This window comes from Cupressus sempervirens, chromosome 1 (genome assembly GCF_028749045.1).
Source record: "Cupressus sempervirens isolate cs-2001-9-10 chromosome 1, ASM2874904v1, whole genome shotgun sequence".
In the NCBI taxonomy this organism is placed as follows: Eukaryota; Viridiplantae; Streptophyta; class Pinopsida; order Cupressales; family Cupressaceae; genus Cupressus; species Cupressus sempervirens.
In genome coordinates, this window is record NC_143118.1 from 592,685,961 (window position 1) to 592,705,904 (window position 19,944).

The window sequence follows — 19,944 nt, forward strand, 5'->3', positions numbered from 1 at the left end:
AATAAGGGCTAGAGTTAGAATTGAAATTAGGGTTATAGTTAGGGTTAAAATTAGGATTAGGGTTACAATTAAAATTAGATTTATGGTTAGAGTTAGAGAAAGGGGTAGAGAAAGGGTTAGTTTTAGGGTGATGGTTAAGGTTAGGTTTATATTTAGAGTTAGGGTTGTATATAGATGTACATTAGGGTTAAGGTTAGGGTAAGGGTTTGAGTCAGGGTTAAGGTTAGGGTTAGCGTTAGGGCTATGGTTTTCATCTAGATTAAAGTAAGGGTTAAGGTTAGGGTTAGAGTTTTGAGTGAGGGTTAAGGTTAGAGTTAGGGTAAGGTTACAGTTTTAGTGAAGGTTAAACTAAGGATTAGGGTTAGGATTAGAGTGTAATTATGGTAGAGTTAGATTTATAGTTAGAGTTATATTTAGGGTTAGAGTTAGGGGTAGGATTATGGTTAAGAATAGGGATAGAATTAGGGTTAGTGTTAGGGTTAGAGTTATGGTTAAGGTTACAATTGGAGTTAGGGTTAGGGTTACATATAGCCATAGAGAAAAGGTTAGGGTTAAAATATGACTTAGCCTAGTTAGGGTTATAGTTTGAGTTAGGGGTACATAGAGCATAGGAATTATGGTTAGGATTAGGGTTAGATTTAGGGATTGAGTTTGAGTCATGGTTTTAGTTAGGATTAGGGTTAGAGTTTTGAGTCAGGGTTAAGGTTAGAGTTAGGGTTACCATTACAATTAGGGTTGAAGTCCAATTACAATAGAGTAAGATTTAGGGGTACAATTAGAGGTAGGGGTAGGGTTACACTTATAGTTAGGTTTAGTGTTGGAGTTAGAGAAAGGGTTAGGGTTAAGGTAATTGTTAAGGTTATGTTTATATATAGAGTTGGGTATAATATTAAAGTCCAATTATGGTAGAGTTAGATTAACTATTAGAGGTAGGGGTAGGGTTATATATAGAGGTACATAAGGGTTAAGGTTAGGGTATGAGTTTGACTCAGGGTTAAGGTTAGAGTTAAGGCTAGGGTTAGGGTTTTAGTGAACATTAAATTTAGGGTTAGAGTCTAATTATGGTATAGTTAGATTTAGAGTTAGAGTTAGATTTAGGGTTAGAGTTAGGGGTAAGGGTGTGGTTAAGGTTACAGTTAGTGTTAGGATTAGAGTTAGGGTTAGGTTAGGATTAGAGTTAGGGTTAGGGTTAGGATTAGATTCAGGGGTAAAGAAATGGTTAGGATCAAGGTTAAGGTTAGGGTTATGGTTAAGGTTAGGATGACAATTAGGGCTAGGGTTAGAATCTAATTATGGTAGAGTTAGATTTAGGGTTAGGGTTAGGGGTAGGGGTAGGGTTAAGGTTAGGGTTATGGTTAAGGTTAGGATGACAATTAGGGCTAGGGTTAGAATCTAATTATGGTAGAGTTAGATTTAGGGTTAGGGTTAGGGGTAGGGGTAGGGTTAAGGTTAGGGTTAGGGTTAGGGTTAGGGTTAGGGTTAATATTAAGATCATAATTAGGGTTAGAGATAGGGGTAGAGAAACAGTTAGGGTTAGGGTTAGGGTTAGGATTAGGTTTAGTATTGGAATATAAGTTAGAGTTAGAGTCTAAGTTAGAATTAGGGTTATAGTTTGAGTTAAGAGTAGACAAAGCATTAGAAATATGGTTAGGGTTAGGGTTAGGGGATAAAGTAGGACTGTCGTTAGAGTTACGGTTAGTATTGTGTGTAGAGTTACATTTAGGAGGGAAGCTTATACTCGTTAGACAGGCCTCTTAGCATAATGGAGCAATTTAAGGATTACAATGTTCCTTAAGTAGTTTTATAATTTTATCAGATAGGTTTATAAATAGACCATTGGTTACTGTTAATTATGGTTAGCATGAATAGTGTACAATAAAGGGCTAGTAAATGTTATTGAAGTAATGATTAGGGTTAGTGTTACGATTAGAGTTAATATGAGTTAGCCTGGTTAGGCTTATAGTTTGAGTTAGGGGTACACAGAGCATAGGAATTATGGTTAGGATTAGGGTTAGATTTAGGGATTGAGTTTGAGTCATGGTTTTAGTTAGGATTAGGGTTAGAGTTTTGAGTCAAGGTTAAGGTTATAGTTAGGGTTACCATTACAATTAGGGTTGAAGTCCAATTACAATAGAGTAAGATTTAGGGGTACAATTAGAGGTAGGGGTAGGGTTACACTTATAGTTAGGTTTAGTGTTGGAGTTAGAGAAAGGGTTAGGGTTAAGGTAATTGTTAGGGTTATGTTTATATATAGAGTTGGCTATAATATTAAAGTCCAATTATGGTAGAGTTAGATGAACTATTAGAGGTAGGGGTAGGGTTATATATAGAGGTACATAAGGGTTAAGGTTAGTGTATGAGTTTGACTCAGGGTTAAGGTTAGAGTTAAGGCTAGGGTTAGGGTTTTAGTGAACATTAAATTTAGGGTTGGAGTCTAATTATGGTACAGTTAGAATTAGAGTTAGAGTTAGATTTAGGGTTAGAGTTAGGGGTAAGGGTGGGGTTAAGGTTACAGTTAATGTTAGGATTAGAATTAGGGTTAGGTTAGAATTAGAGTTAGGGTTAGGGTTAGGATTAGATTTAGGGGTAAAGAAATGGTTAGGATCAGGGTTAAGATTAGGGTTATGGTTAAGGTTAGGATGGAAATTAGGGTTAGGGTTAGAGTCTAATTATGGTAGAGTTAGATTTAGGGTTAGTGTTAGGGGTAGGGGTAGGGTTAAGGTTAGGGTTAGGGTTAGGGTTAGGGTTAGGGTTAAGATTAGGATCACAGTTAGGGTTAGAGATAGGGGTGGAGAAAGGGTTAGGGTTAGGGTTAGGGTCAAGGTTAGGATTAGGTTTAGTATTGGAATATAAGTTAGAGTTAGAGTCTAAGTTAGAATTAGGGTTATAGTTTGAGTTAAGAGTAGACAAAGCATTAGAATTATGCTTAGGGTTAGAGTTAGGGGATAAATTAGGACCATGGTTAGAGTTACAACTAGTATTGTGTGTAGAGTTACATTTAGGAGGGAAGCTTGTACTTGTTAGACAGGCCTCTTAGCATAATGGAGCAATTTAAGGATTAATATTTTCCTTAAGTAGTTTTATAATTTTATCAAATAGCTTTATAAATAGACCATTGGTTATTATTAATTATGGTTAGCATGAATAGTGTACAACAAAGGGCTGGTAAATGTTATTGAAGTAATGATTAGGGTTAGTGTTATGATTAGAGTTAGGGTTAGGTTAGGATTAGAGTTAGGGTAAGGGTTAAGGTTAGAGATAGGGGTAAAGAAATGGTTAGGATTAGCGTTAGGGTTAGGGTTAGGGTTAAGGTTAGGATGACAGTTAGGGCTAGGGTTAGACTCTAATTATGGTAGAGTTAGATTTAGGGATAGGGTTAGGGGTAAGGGTAGGGTTAAGGTTAGGGTTAGGGTTAAGATTAGGATCACAGTTAGGGTTAGAGATAGGGGTAGAGAAAGGGTTAGGGTCAGGGTTAGGGTCAGCATCAGGGTTAGGTTTAATATTGGAATATAAGATAGGGTTAGAGTCTAAGTTACAATTAGGGTTATAGTTTGAGTTAGGATTAGGCAAAACATTAGAATTATGGTTAGGGTTAGGGTTAAGAGATAAAGTAGGTCAATGGTTAGAGTTACGATTAGTGTTGCGTGTAGAGTTACATTTAGGAGGGAAGCCTGTTCTCATTAGACAGGCCTCTTAGCATAATGGAGCAATATAAGGATTACAATTTTCCTTAAGTAGTTCTATAATTTTATTAGAGAGGTTTATAAATAGACCATTGGTTACTGTTAATTATGCTTAGCATGAATAGTGTACAATGAAGGGCTAATAAATGTTATTGAAGTAATGATTACAGTTAAAATGAGTATAAAATGAATATTTTTCTTTAGAGTTATGGTTAGGTTAGGATTAGAGTTAGGGTTAGGCTTAAGGTTAGGGTTTAAGATAACAGTAAATAAAGGGTTACGATTAGGATTAGGGTTAGGGTAAGGGTCAAGGTTAGGTTTAGTGTTACAATATAAGTTAGGTTAGAATTTAAGTTACAATTAGGTTTATAGTTTGAGTTAGGGGTAGACAAAGAATTAGAATTATGGTTAGGGTTAGGATTAATAGATAAAGTAGGATCATCATTAGAGTTATGATTAATGTTGCATTTACAGGTATATCTAGGAGGGTAGGTTTTTGTCTTTATACATGCCTCTTAGAATTAAAGAGCAATATAAGGATTACAATATTCCTTAAGTAGTTTTTAAATTTTATTAGTTACATTTATAAATAGATCATTAGTTAATGTTAATTATGCTTTGCATGAATAGTGTACCTACAAACACAAATATTTGCAAGTATAGTCGAGAAGAATTTGAGCTAAAAAGTTAAATTTTTTATTTATTATAGATAGATAGATGAAGGGAGAACTATATCTCCTAATACAATGATTTAGATGAAGTAATAAGTGAAAAAATGAAAGATGAGAAATCATCATATAGACTACATGTATAGTTCCCCATAATGATGTAAGTACGTCACATATTCTTCAGAGATTAAAATTGTATTACGACCTTTCTTTGTAATATGATCATCGTAGACTTATTTCATCATGGGTGGAAATGTGTCTACTTTTGCAGAAGTGTTGCGTACGTATTTTGCAACATCTTCCATATCCATTATCTCTATCTCTTGTACATGATCAATTGATAAAGCTGCATTCTCAAGTGCTTTTACCATAGTTGCACAACATTGTTTAATTATTCGTGCACACTTCTGAAACTCTGTCTCAAAAAAATGATTTGATCCTACAGAATAAGTTGGGCTCATGTCAACAATGGTTGATTGTCTATCAGAGGTTTCCATGCTTGAAAGAAATCATGGAAAACAATTTAGAAAGTATTAGCATCAATAAAAAAAAGAATAAATGCATAGTTAATGAGAGAGACATAAAATTTAAATCAATAATAGTTTTGAAAAAACATAATAGGTCAATTAGTATACTCAAGTGTGGAGAAAATGAATATAAAAACCTAATTGTATTAGAATTGGTAATGAAATTTTGGGTATGCAAACATGGTAATATTATGAACTTTGAAGGCTAATAAAGAATATACAAACATACTTTTCAAACATTGAGTAGCAATGTATTGGTTGAAAGTCATGAAGCATAATCATTTTGATTTATTTCAATCAAATAAGGTCTTTATAATTTGAATTAATGTTATACCTACCTCAATTTGAGAACCCAATTGATGATAATAGTTAAAATTACAAATTGGAGAATTAATAAAATTAAATTTCAGCCTAATCGTACTTGCAACCATTAAAAAGGAAAAATAATAAGCTTATAATGTTGCATTGAGCATATCCAATTATAGTTGTCATTAACTGTGGAAAATAAACTATCAATGTAATAATAAGAATAAGAAGATAATAGTTCATGATGATGATAACATAATGTAGTAGAACAAATAAAACTTTATTATTAAATAGTATGTTTGAAAACATCAATGATTTTCAAGACTTCTCAATCTACATTCTTCTACTTTTCTCTTAGAAAGTTGTTTCCCACTTTTCAATTTCTCATAGTGGTCGTATGTAAATGGTGGGATTATCCTCAAAGCTTCCAGTGACTTAACACAAGATATGGCCACGAATGTCAATCCTGCTCTTTCTCTTGGACCTATGTCAATTATGGCTTTTGAAAGAGTTAGCCCTTGAGATTTGTGAATAGTCAACACCCATGCCAACCTCAATGGTAGTTGGAAGGTCCTACCCCACTGCAATGGAGCTATTGGTATTATGTTTGGATGATGATCATTAAATGGTACTCCAGAATAATTATCAAATTCAATTGTAACATATCCAATTATAGTTGTCATTAATTGTGGAAAATAAACTATCAATGTAATAATAAGAATAAGAAGATAATACTCCATGATGATGATAACATAATGTAGTAGAACAAATAAAACTTTATTATTAAATAGTATGTTTGAAAATATCAATGATTTTCAAGACTTCTCAATCTACATTCTTCTAATTTTCTCTTAGAAAGTTGTTTCCCACTTTTCATTTTCTCATAGCGGTCATATGTAAATGGTGGCATTATCCTCAAAGCTTCCAGTGACTTAACATGAGATATGGCCACAAATGTCAATCCTGCTCTTTCTCTTGGACCTATGTCAATTGTGGCTTTTGAAAGAGTTAGCCCTTGAGATTTGTGAATAGTCAATGCCCATGCCAACGTCAATGGTAGTTGGAAGGTCCTACCCCGCTGCAATGGAGCTATTGGTATTATGTTTGGATGATGATCATCAAATGGTACTCCAAAATAATTATCAAATTCAATTGTAACATATGCTGGTGGCTCAGGTGGAGCAGTTCCTAGTTTGTAGACAATATTTCTGATATATCCCAATGATCCATTGACAAGACCAACTTCTATCCATATATTTGTAGTCAACACTACTCTTGCATTTTTACTAATCAATAACTTTGTATCAAGTTCCTCACCTGATAAATCTTCATTTCCATTACCATTCGTTGACTTGGTTGCAAGGCTACGTGCAATTGGATGTCTTAAAAAATACAATATCCTCATGTTATGGTTATGAACATTGTCATTTGTAGAGAATAAATGCACTGTCTTATAAAACTCATCATTGGTTGCTACATCTAATCTAATAGGTATTCTTGTCATGAGCAAGTTCCAGTCATCTATTTGTGGATTGGCATCTCTGAGATTTGTGAGAAGCTGACGAAATCTTTGTTGCTGGAGATTTTGTCCATCTTGCCTAAATACTTTATCTAGTGTAACCACTGTCTTGAATTCCTGCCATAATAACTTTGCCCGCCTATTGCTATCATATGCTGGTCTATCATTAACAGGAGGTAATTGCCCCAAATCACCAACTAAAATAATAGATACACCTGAAGGATAGTTGCAAAAATTTAAGTTATGTACATAAAGTAAAAGTGAAAGATATACATTATATATGACCAATGTTAATAAGAATTAAGAGACATTAATAACACCATGTGTTGTAAGGATACCTCCAAAGCTTATGTCTGCTTTATGCGAGAAGGTTTGTCTAAGTCGACTATCTATATTTTCTAGCATATTCTAGCCAATGAAGCTCATTTCATCAATCAAAATATATTTTATATTTTGCATCTCTTGTTGAAAGCTTGCAAGTCTTGTCCCTTGTAATTGGGCAAAATCTTTAATTGGAATCCGCAACTTTGAATCAATGGTAGATGCTCCTATATTGAAAGTTGCAACTCCAGTTGGTGCAAGCAATAGAAGTGGAGAAGAATTTGTCATCAATGCCATCTGAAGAGATTGATTGATGGCACCAATTAGATAAGACTTTCTCGTTCCCACTGTTCCTTGAATTATCATAAATAAAGGATTGCCCACTTGATTGCTATGGTAGTGTGTCAAAATAATGTCAACTGCCTTTTGTTGCTTGTGACTGAGAGTTGTAAAGTTGACGCACTATGGAATATCATCATACATAAGACATCCATGCTTTTTCATTTCAGGTATGAATTTTATTGCTCGGATTGTCTCCTCTTCAGTTTGATATTCACTGAACCAATTTGGATTTCTATTAATATCTCTCCTTCCCAACATGGCAATTTTAGAAACTGACATATGTTGACCGCAGTGTAACCCAAATATTATTTCCCACTCATGTTCTGTAGTATTTTCCTAAATGGTTCTGTTATCTTGCATCTTTGAATCACTTGAAGGTTCATCATTTTGTGCATGTTGTTGCCTTTGGACATGCCAAGGATTGTAGTTAAATGAGTCCCAATTTTCTACTATAGTATTATCATCATGGCCAATGTCTCTCTCAACATTTCGAAAAGATTTGTATAGTATCAACTCAGACAAACAAAAGTCCACCCATTTATTAGAATCTTGTGGAGGAATAGTAAAATACCTAGGAAAAACTCTAACAATAGCTGCTTTGTTTCTTGGGCTCCATTTATTATCTCCTCTTCTTTTGGGATTATATATCCATGACCTTGCTACATCAATCAAACTGATACCTTCCATACAAAGCGGTCTTATTTTATAACCATCAACAAAAGATTTTGTGAGTTCTTCCTCATTTCCATCATCATTGATTACCACAAGTTTGAAAACTTCACGTGAGATGTTTAGATTAACAAACTTTCTGCTACACTCGACCAATGGAAGTTGTAATAACATATGACATGTTTCTTGAGCTCCAATATCTCTTTCTATAACTGTCTCAGTTAAAAGCTTTCTATATGCCCGTGATGCTAAATCATCAGGATTTTCAAGATTTGGAAGAGTCATCAACATTTGTTGATATGTTTCAGAGCTTTTTTCTACTTTTACTGCATACTTTGTAATATATTTGATAATTGCATGTCTTGAAAGGACAGGTTGCCAATCAACATTGGCCCTCCACAATTGCAGTATGTATCGATTGTGTGTATTAACTCTATCATCATTTCTTGCTGGTTCAAACTTTCTCTCACCCAAATCTGCATCTATGTATAACTTTGACCCATCCAAATTTAATTTCCAAGGAGCATTATACCTGAAAAATTGGCGAATACATATCTTGTCAATCAAACTTGTTGAAAAAGGTGAAATAGATAATTTAGATATAAGTTTTATTGAAATTAACCAACCTGCAAACCATGCATCCTCTTTTTTTATGAAGGCATGCTCGCTCCTTACAGACCATGTGTCTTTCAACACAATTGAGTATCTATTCATAATCTTGATCTATATCCATGTCAATGAGTTGTGTTGTATTCTTGAGGCATGGATGCTGACCAAAATTATGGAAGACCTAAAAATGATAATTTATATATTATTCTATTGGATTGAGGTGAGAAACATATATTAATATTTAACTCATTTATAATATGAAACTTACATGTATATTTCTTTGATGTGGATCATGTCTAGGATTCCACGCATGAATAATAGAGTCAAAATATCTCTCTGCACTTTTCCATTCATCTTCATTTCACCAATTAATAGTATCCATATTTGGTGCCCCTTCAAGCCATAAGAAGCTATGAACATGGGGTGAACCACGATGTTGCCACTCATATCTACACCAAAAGTCCTTTACTTTCATACCTTTTTCAAGTGTTTCTTTCCTAAACATTGTATTCCTTAAGTGCATGTAATAAGTGACTATATGTGGATAGTCGATGATATTTTGCCTTCTCCATTTTTGAGCCTCTCATGGATCAGAAGGTGGTGTACCAGGCATTAGTGCATGTAAATCAGGCCATTGCATATCAGTTGCACTTAATGTGAAGAAAATTGTAGGTGTGCCAAGCTGGTCAAGCAAGTTAGTTAATTCTGCTTTATTTTTTGCCCAATATGATCTTGTTCCTCTTAGACTTTTTCTGAACCGCATTAGCCTATCTACAAGATTATTATGTGGCACATTCTCCATATGTTCACGCATTTCATTAAAGCTCCTTTTTGCAAAAATAGATGTTGAACTTTGTGCACGATGTCTCATTACCATGTTCTACACAAAATACCTAAACCATGGATGTTTTCCAAAGTGGTGATCCTTGTATTTGATCAAATGCTTTACAAATTCATGCAAGTATACTCATTTCATTCTAGGATCTAACCAATCACAACTTCCATTTGGAAATAATGTTGGGAAAGCCATATCCAACAACCCAGATGTGACATACTCATTGATAGGTGATGCACCTATAGATGGCCACTCAATTAAAGTAGACAGAACTGCATCAGGATTATTAACCCAAGCATGAATTAATTCCATTTCCCTTTGAGCATTAGGTTGCCTTGAAGCCGTAGAGCTTGTATGGTCAATTATATTACCTTCATCTGTCTCCATGAGAGGACCTAGGAATACAACTTCATTTGCATCAGTATCAAACTCCATGTGCATCATCTTTAATCTATGAAAAATATTGTCATTCGTATTTGTAGGCAGGTCATTAAGAGCACTTCCATCTATCTTGACATCTGCATAGAATTTATCATTTTCAACTTTGTATTTCAATGCTCTATAAAAATGATCCCTATTCACAGTAAAGTTATATCGTGTACCACATTGATCCCTTCTTCGAACAATAATGATTGGTAAATGATCAATTGTGTGTGGCAAGACTTTTGATAGTTGTTCAACATGCTGGGGAAAACTAATGGTATGTCCTTTATACTTATACTGACCACCAGTTGCATGTGTAACTTGTAATATAGGGTTTACATGTGCAATCAACATTTCTTCAACCTGAGTTAAATTTGCAAGCTCTGGTGGTTGACATCTTGGATCCATATTATTTGCAGATGAAAACCTATGAATTCCTATCTCTTGACGACATCTATTGCATATTGGACCCTCAGTGGTGCGATATACTTTCATTCCTGCATATGACTCCTGACAAACATAACACATATTTGGTGTTTTCAAACTATCTAGCTGATATCTAAACTACATTTGGAATCTTCTAAATTCAGATTGAAGTATACCATTTTGGTTGGACATGTATTCTGTATCATTTTGAAGCATATCATTTGGGTTGGGCATGTTTTCTCTATCAATTTGCAATTCTAAATCAACATGTATGTCACTTCCATATTGTGGTCTTTCTGGTACATGTTCTATGGATGGTGAGCGTACATTCTCAATATTAAGTTGATTATTTATATTTGGAGGATGGTCATATATGTGGCTTGGTTCGGCTTGAGTATGTTGAACTTGGCAAGTTTTTTTCAGGAAGCACCCTCTCAGAAGTACATCGACGATAGTTTGTTGGTGCATTTTGTAGATCTCAATTTTTAGTTTCTAGTTGTTCAACCATTATTTCTATACTTCTTCTGGCATATCTTTTCCTGCGCCCTTGATTTTGTGTTACTCTTTTTTGTTCTCTTTCGAGTTCTATTTGTTGTTGTTGTTGACATCTACGATATTCTCTACTATAATCTCTTTGATATTGTCTTTGGTATTCTCTCCTTTCCTCCTCGGTCTCAAAATTCAACCTAGGTCTCACCATAGCTAGTAGGAAAAAAAACATTAATGAAGTAACATTTATTTATATATTAAATGTGAATTAAATTTTGAAAATAATGTACACCTAAATTAAGATAAATAACCTTAGAAAAGTAACATATGTTTGTATATAAATGAGAAATACACAACCAATGAACCTTACTATTACAATGTAGAAAGAAATTGCAGAAAATTATTGTGCAAGTAGATCGATGAGATGATATAAGCATCAAAATGTATGCATACAGCATCCATAAATATAAAAAATATATTAATAAATGAAAAAAAAAAGCATGAAGAATTTTTTTTTCAAAATTAAATTAAAAGATTTGTGGAAGTGTATACTTTTATATGAAATATACAACATCAAGATAAATAGTCAAAAAAGATTATTACATCATGAAAATCAATAACCTTATTTATTACATCATTTTATTAAAAAATAGATAAGCACATGATGTTTTATTTTACAATACAAAATACCAATACAAAAAATAATAGGAAGTCCAATGTAGAAGATAGTGAACGCTTGCTTTCTAATAGAGTAGAATAGTTGCCAAAACATATGTGGGTCTCCACACAAAAAAGAACCAAGAACATATTCACCACCACTGCCTTAATATCCACCTTCTGTTAACCCAATCCTGAGATCGACGCAAGCGAGCTCAAGAATAGGGTTCAAGAGTTTGTGTATGTGGAAAGTAGATTTCAAAAAACTATTGTTAACTTAGCGGGGACTGAAACTTTTCGACAACCACGCCAGACCACCAACAATCATTCTCAAAGACATCTATAGGAAAATCTAAAGGAATGTATCCTAGTAGTGGAATAATCGGTGGTGTAGGTCTAATATGATCAGCAACAATCTCCTCGATAAGAGGTTCTCGAGTCAGTTCATCTATACTAAAGTGATCATATTCAATAACAAAGGTTGGCATTTGAGCATTTTGCACTCGACCAATTATAGTGCTAGGAAACCATGCTCCCTCGAAGCCATCATCATCAGAAGACACTTCGATTTTCATTCCATAGTTAAAATTCATGATGTGCACCTTTAACAGAAAAAGAGTAAATAAAATCTTTTCAATTACATGTATTTAGTTCAAAATAAGAGTATAAAGGAATAATTAGTATTGAAATATGTGTTAGAAAAAAATACATTATAAAATTTATGTATGCATAAAAATTACATTGTAATTTTGAAAAATGACAGCATTGCCTTCCACATTTGAAGCATTCAATCTATTTAAATGGATAAAAATTACATTTTAATATTCTAGGAAAAAATTACATTCTAATATTCTACGAAAAAATTACATTTTAATGTTTCAAAATGGTGGCATTGCCTTCCACATTTGAAACATTAAACTAATTTATGCATAAAATATATTTGAATAAAAGAGTTAGCAATTTAATAGGGAAAAATGGTAGCATTGGCTTCCACTTTTGAAACATTATTTATGGATTAAAATTACATTCTAATATTCTACCAAAAAATTACATTCTGATATTAAAAAAATAAATTACATTGTAATGTTTGAAAATGGGGGCATTGCCTTCCACATTTCAAACATTAAACTAATTTATGCATAAAATATATCACAATAAAAGAGTTAGCAATATAATATAAGAAAAATGGCGGCATTGCCTTCCACTTTTGAAACATAATTGCCTAAGAGTTAAATAGAATTAATATGTAAATAGTAATCTAAATCAAAATATTATTCATGTAAATCTAAATATTATTGAAAATGTAAATAGCACTCCAAACTAAAAGACTATTATAAACGAATACAATTTTTATTATAACTAACACAGTCATTTGATTTTTTATTATAAACAACAATAAGATATATATTATTATAAAATAAGAATAACTATTAGAAAATAATGTATTTAATACTTATAATAAAATTACAATTGAATTTACATATAAAATTATAATTATATGTAATATGTAATTACAGCAGGTATTAAGCCGCTATGTTATTTTAAAGACATCTTTTCCATAAAAGGCAGATCATATTTAAAGCAGTAGAAACAAATGTGTTGTTATCTGGGTCTATAAAAAGTTTTCAATTGGGATAGTTATTCAGTATTGAAATTCGTGATTTCATTTTTTAATAAAATAAAGGTTAAAGGTTAATGTTGTAAATGTATTAATGAATATAGAAGTAAAGAATTATTTATCATTTATACATATACTAACTATATCTAAGATTTATTATGTACATCATCTATTCTTAAAATTTATACAATGAATAAATAAATTTTAGATCTATACATAAAATCAAACAATAAACAACAATATATTAGTACCAGTAATGAAATTTCAAATAGCTTATGAAATATAATTTTTGAATAAAATAATGTGGCAAATGTACAAAGTAATAAAGAAGTAAAAATATATCTTTCATTTATACATATACTAACTAAATCTAAGATCAATTCATACTATAATGAAAACAATTTTTTTATTAATTCCAAATTTCTCCTTTTCTATTGCGGTGGTATGAGAAAATAGACCAAAACATTATTCTTATCATGTTTATTATTTACGATTTGTCTAGAAAATCTAAACATATTAAAAAAGAAAAAGAAAGAGCTTTTAATATATTAAGTGGTGTATATCACTTGCTGTAACAAAAATGGAAAAGATTTGGTAAAAGCCAACTCTAGAAGACGAGTATTTACAAATGAAATATGGATGAAGAAATTTAAATCGCAATCTTACTTGACTCATAGCTTCTACAGTCGATAATCAATTTATCTTGGCTGAAATGCCTCCTTCGGATCTCCTCAAGAACAGTTGACAAAGGTATTGCAAAAATGCAGATGCTAAAGACACCATATCTGAGCAAGGAAAAAGAGTTTTGCAGAATAGAGCAAAGATGGATATCAGTAGAACAAAATAGGAGAAGGGCAACATATATAAGGATTTCAAATTATCCTTACGTCTTCCTGCCATTACATGATTTATATTCGAATTGTTCAATGAAAACAAAAAATGTGTTTAAAAAATTGCATGTTTGGTGGCGAATAACAAAAAAACGCATTTGAAAATGCAATAACACATTAAAAAATGCATGCATGTTTGCATGGCGATGGGAAAAAACATGCGTTTGAAACTTGGTTTAAAAATGCCACCCATGGGCGCATTGTCACGTCGGCATGACTGTCGCTGTTAACAACGATAGTAACTGTTGCCACTGACATATGTCAGTGGTGGCAATTACTATTGCTGTTAGTAGTGACAGTATGCCGCTGACCGCCGCGTGGAGGGTAAACCCCCGCCGGTTGGTTTTGTCATTTTAAAAAAATTTTGATATTAAATTTTGTTTATATCATTTTTTGTTATTTATTTTTAAAATTTTTTAAAATATTTTTTAATTTTGTTTTATTTATTTTTAAAATTTTAAATTTATATATTTTTTATTTTTTAAATTAATCAATATATAAATGTTAAAGTGAAGTAATAATGTAGTTTAAATTTATTTGTTTATAAAAGATTAAATGAATATAAGTTAAATTTATTTATTTTTTCTTATAGATATAAAAAATATATTTTTTAATTTTATTTTGGGGCCGATTATTTCGGGATGACTATGTGTGACCCTATTATTTTGGGATGGCCATATGTCACCCTATTATTTCGGGTCCTATTGTTTTATTATTTCATAAGGTGCCACATGGCCATACCAAAATAAAATGCATTTACAAAATCATTTTTAATTAAATCACTGTGTAACTGCTCCCAAATCTTTTTTATTGACGGAGAATCTTTTTTGGCATATTCTCATGTTGTGATTGTATAGAATGCCTCTCGGTGTAATTAGCTTGCATCTTCATTTACATTCATATTTTGATCTTTGAATCTCTTGTTTTATGGTGTACTTGCATGGGCACAAACTAGGTCAAATTGAGGGCCTCTATCACAAGCCCTTGTACTCCATGAATAGAGAGCTATGAGCCACCATTTGAGACCTCATTCTTGAGCAATCTTGGATATAATGACTCGTAGAAGTGTGCTTACATTTTAGGCATACAACTATGAATCTTGACCTTCCTCTTTACATCATCTTTACATATTGTCAATTTTTTGTGATAATATTCTATTACATATTTGAAATTTTTTAATTTTCTCACAAATGACCTCCAAGACTCCTAAAACTATAAAATATGGTAAATAAAATATAAAAATATCATTCCTATAATATCTATGACAATTACTTACTTTTATCAAACTTGACCATATGAACTTAAATGGACAACATTGACAACATTTTAAAAATTAATTCCAAGGCTTAACTTAGCCTTACATGTTGACTCAAATACATGGACACAAATTAACTTGACATTTCAAAACAAACATTTAATGAAATATATATTCTTTATGTCCATTTTTCTAGGTGCTTCTACACCAAGAACCATGTTGCCTATCTATGTTATTAAAGTCTCTATAATTCAAGAACTAAGGTGTGCCCCTAGTAGTAATCTAGCTCATGAAGGTTTGGTTGGTAGATTCAATGCTTTTAAACTTTCTAATTTTGATAATTTCAAATATGAGAGTGTTGAATCTTCTTTCAAAGCTAAATTGACACTAAAAGAACCTAAATATAAGAAGAGGAAAAAGGTTAGGCATGTTTCTAGTGATAGTGATACAAATGAAGATGATGTGGAAGAGATTCAAGCATTACTAGCTAGAAAATTTCACAAAGACAAAGGAAAATACAAAGGTAAGTTACCTGTCATGTGTTTCAAATGTAATGAGATTGGTCATATTGTTGCTAGGTGTCTAGAGAAGAAGAACAAAAGAAGTAGAGACAAATACAAAGGTAAAAGAGATGAGAACAAAAAAGATTATAAACACAAAGGAAATAAAGCCTACTACATTAGAACATTGGGGCAATAGATAGAAGAATGTCTTAAGGCTAAGACATCATTTGATAAATTTGTCTTTTTAGACTTAAATGCAGTTGAGATTGCATCTTATGGAATTTGTGCCCTTCCTAGCATATTTGAAGGCATCAAAGATTCATGGAAGAAAATTTTCAAGAGTCTAAAAACAAGTTTTGATGACTACATGACATGAATATCAACCTAATCTAGAGGTATTGATCTAAATTTTTCCTTGTAAATAAGTTTTGACATCTTTTGTCATTGATGTCAAAAGGGGAGAAAATGTATGGAAAATTTATAGATAAGTAATAAATGATGTAAGTAAAAGGGGATTTATAAGGAAAGATGGTTGATATGATGATCCACAGTTTTGAATTTTTGAAATTTTTGTTGAGGTCATTTTTGTAAAGTGTTTTTGAATTTTTTTGTAGTGATTTCTTTTTAGGACCTAGCCAATTTTCCCTCATTTTTTCATCAATGAAAAATTAGGAGATTGTTGATCATTTGGCTAAGATAATCAACTAATGTTGTCATTTATTGTGACATGATTTGTGTATGAATGGAGTAGATCATAAAGTTCAAGTTAAGGTAGATGTACTTAGAAAATTATCTAAGTATCATGGAGTTTATTTGGTAGAGTAGATAGAATTTTTATTGTGGAGCTTCAATGGTTAATATTTGGCACATGCAAAGTTAGGTATGCAAAGCACAAAGTGTCATGATGATGTGGTTAAGTGTGCATGATAGTACACACAATATGAAAATATTTATGGTCAATTTACCAAATATAGAGTTTACAGGAAAGATTTGAGCATGACAGAGAAATGTGAATTGTAGGCTAAAATTTTATTTTGTTTATGGTATAATTATTTAAATAATTAGGGATGAAATCCTAGATGTTAACCCTAAGTTAGCAAGAATTAGTTTTTTATTTTACAAATCATGTGAAAGATTGAATGCCAATAGGGAAAATTTTGTAAAATGAAGAGGTATAAATGAAAGATTGTATTATGCAATGTAATGCATAGTATATGTGACATGGAAACTAATGTATAGAAAGTATAGATGTTATGTGAACTAAATGTGATATGAAATATGATATATGATAAGAAGATTTCCAAGAACAACAGACAAAAAGAAAGAGGTTTTTATATTCTTCTCTATGTATAAAGGAACTTTATTGTATATTGCATGTTTGGGTAGTAGGCTCATCTTGCATACATTGTAATTGTGATAGAAACTCCTAACAAGTTTGAGGCTTTTAACATGGGCTAATCCTCTAACAAGGATCAAAATACTATATGTACTTAATAGACTCATAACTGGGCCAACATCCTTAACCTAATACTTTTCTTTAGTGGATCATTTTGTGGGTACCATACCCAGGGTTTTCCCTTGGCCAGGGTTTCCCTGGTTAACAAAATATGGTGCTATAAGTTCTCTTTTTGTATGGTTATTATTACTATTCAACATTTTTAGTTTACTTGCATATGCATGTTATAAGGGTAATTAATAAATATTCAATTATATGCAAAATTTTGTAGAATATTGATTCACAACCAGCCCCCCCCCCCCCCCCCCCCCCCAAATTATTACCTATTTCTAACAAGGGGACTCTACTTTATTGTCACTATTTTTTGTTATCATTTTATTTTGTCATGTAACAAGTAGTTCCAATTTCTTATATTCATGTTGTGACCTTCTTCCCTCACTACTTCCATATTTATCTTCTAAATATTTTATCATTTTTATCCTCTTTCTTTTAGTCTTTGACTTCTTTATATTCAAGGTTATCCTTTTATGAGACACCCCTTATGTTTCAAACCTTTTGACTTCTTTATCTTTAAAAAAACTAAGTATGTAGTCAATATTTTTGGTGGGTAAGGTAAAATATAATGCTTGAATGAGTACTAAACAAGCTAATATTCAACAAAACAAACTATCATAACATTTATGAATGGAAAAACAAAGAAAATAAAAGGAAATGGTTTTTCATATTATGGAGAGATTTTGGTGATCGTGCTCTACAAGTGCAAGACATTGCTATTGCCTACATCTCCTTCTTTGTACTCCAATTATAGGCAAAGTTCTTTATTGGAAAATTCTTGGTTCTTTGTGCCAATTCACAATTTAGTTTTTCAATACCCTTGATTTTCTATTTCCATGGCATTATTTGTGTGTCTTTTTTTTTCCATTTTTTTAAAACCTCTTGTATTTGCATGTGTTCTCTACATATGTGAGATGTTCTTATTTTAAGGTAGTGCCATCTAGGGTTCAAATGGGCTAATCACTAAACAAATGTTGTAGATGGGGAAATGAGGCCATTTACAACATATTTGTAACCAACTTTACATACCTTAATTCTATAATTTTGGTCTTGTAATTTACTAGTAAATGCCTCCCCTTATATCTATGATACCTTTTTAGGATGAAGTAGAAGGCTCAATTCTATGAGCTACATCTACCTTTGTCTCTATGCAATCTTATACTTTTTCCTTCTATGCCTTTGTGTTTGCCATACTTCTATCTTTTAAGAATTCTTATCAATTCTCTCATTATGTGATCTATTAAAATTCCCATTCCTTCTTCCATCAATTTTTTTCCCTCCCACATTAGGTATTCTCGTTTCTTTCATGAATCTATTAAATCTACATAAGCTAGCTATATGTTCCCAAGTTATTTCAAATATGATATGTAATAGTTGTAGTCCCATACGTGGTCCAAAATGATTAATCTACAATCTCTATCAATTGTACAAAGATATTGCATTTGTACCACATAACTCCATTGTTTACAATATTGTTCTTTTCCAAGGGTCTTCTAGCTACCATGTTAGGTATTGCATTTTTTCTCACACTAGAATTTTGATTAAGCTTCTTACATTCATGTGCTTTTTATCCAAAAAGAATGTAATTGAAACAATATATAGTAAAGGGTTTAACATCCATGTTACCCTTACAATCCCCTCTTTTAAAGTTTTTTGGCAATTTAGCTAATGTATAGTACAAGGTTTTACATTTATGGGAACATATTGTGTATTTTGAGATGGAAAAGCCTAATAAAAAGTTTGAAGTACCAGATTGTCTAAGTATGATGAAGGAAACTATGTATAGGAAGAAACTTTTCTTTGGTGCACCTCAATGGATGGACTTGAAGACTTGAATACTTTAGGGAATATAGTATAGACAATATATGACATGTGTGTAAGAGCACAAAAATTATTATCAAGTTGTGTATGAGTTATGAGAAATTGATCACTAATAGGTTAATAGGGTAGAACAAAGTAAAGGGCATTATAATAAGTGTTTTCTTAAAGGATTATTTTGGTTTACCAAAATATTTTCTTAACAAGGTTGGGACAATATCCTAGATGTTAACCCACACATGGTTGAAATTTATTTGAATATTTAGCAATGTGCAAGGAAATAGAAGGCCAACTTATCCTCTTGTCTAGATGTACCAATTAAACTTTTAATAGCTTCGAACAACTTTAAAAATCTCATATAAAAACTTGGTCTATATATCACATCATCAACAACTTAACATTATTTAACTCTATTTTTTGTATCTATGCTGACTAATAGTAAAATAAATAACTATAAAATAGAATGCATAACATAAAATTCACACAAGTAAATGATACCAGGATTTAAAATGGAAACCAATTTGGGAAAAAATACAACGTAACATACTAGGTCACATTTTCACTCTTCTGAAGTGAGCTCATTTAACAACTACCTCTATTAAAGGTTACAAAATATAATGTTAGGTGTGACCCTATTAAATGATTTGATCACCCTTTTAGGAGTGATCTTGTTACAAGGATTTGGATCATTCCATTAGAATGTCACCTTGATTAAAGGATTTACAAAATTAGTGTTAGGTCAACCTTGATTAATAAATTTTGATTGTCATAATGTTTAGAATATAACAATAGGTTTAATCCATAAAATACAACTCACTCTGCAAATTCAAATCTCCATTCACTCATCTATTGGTTCATTGACTAGCCTTCATTATC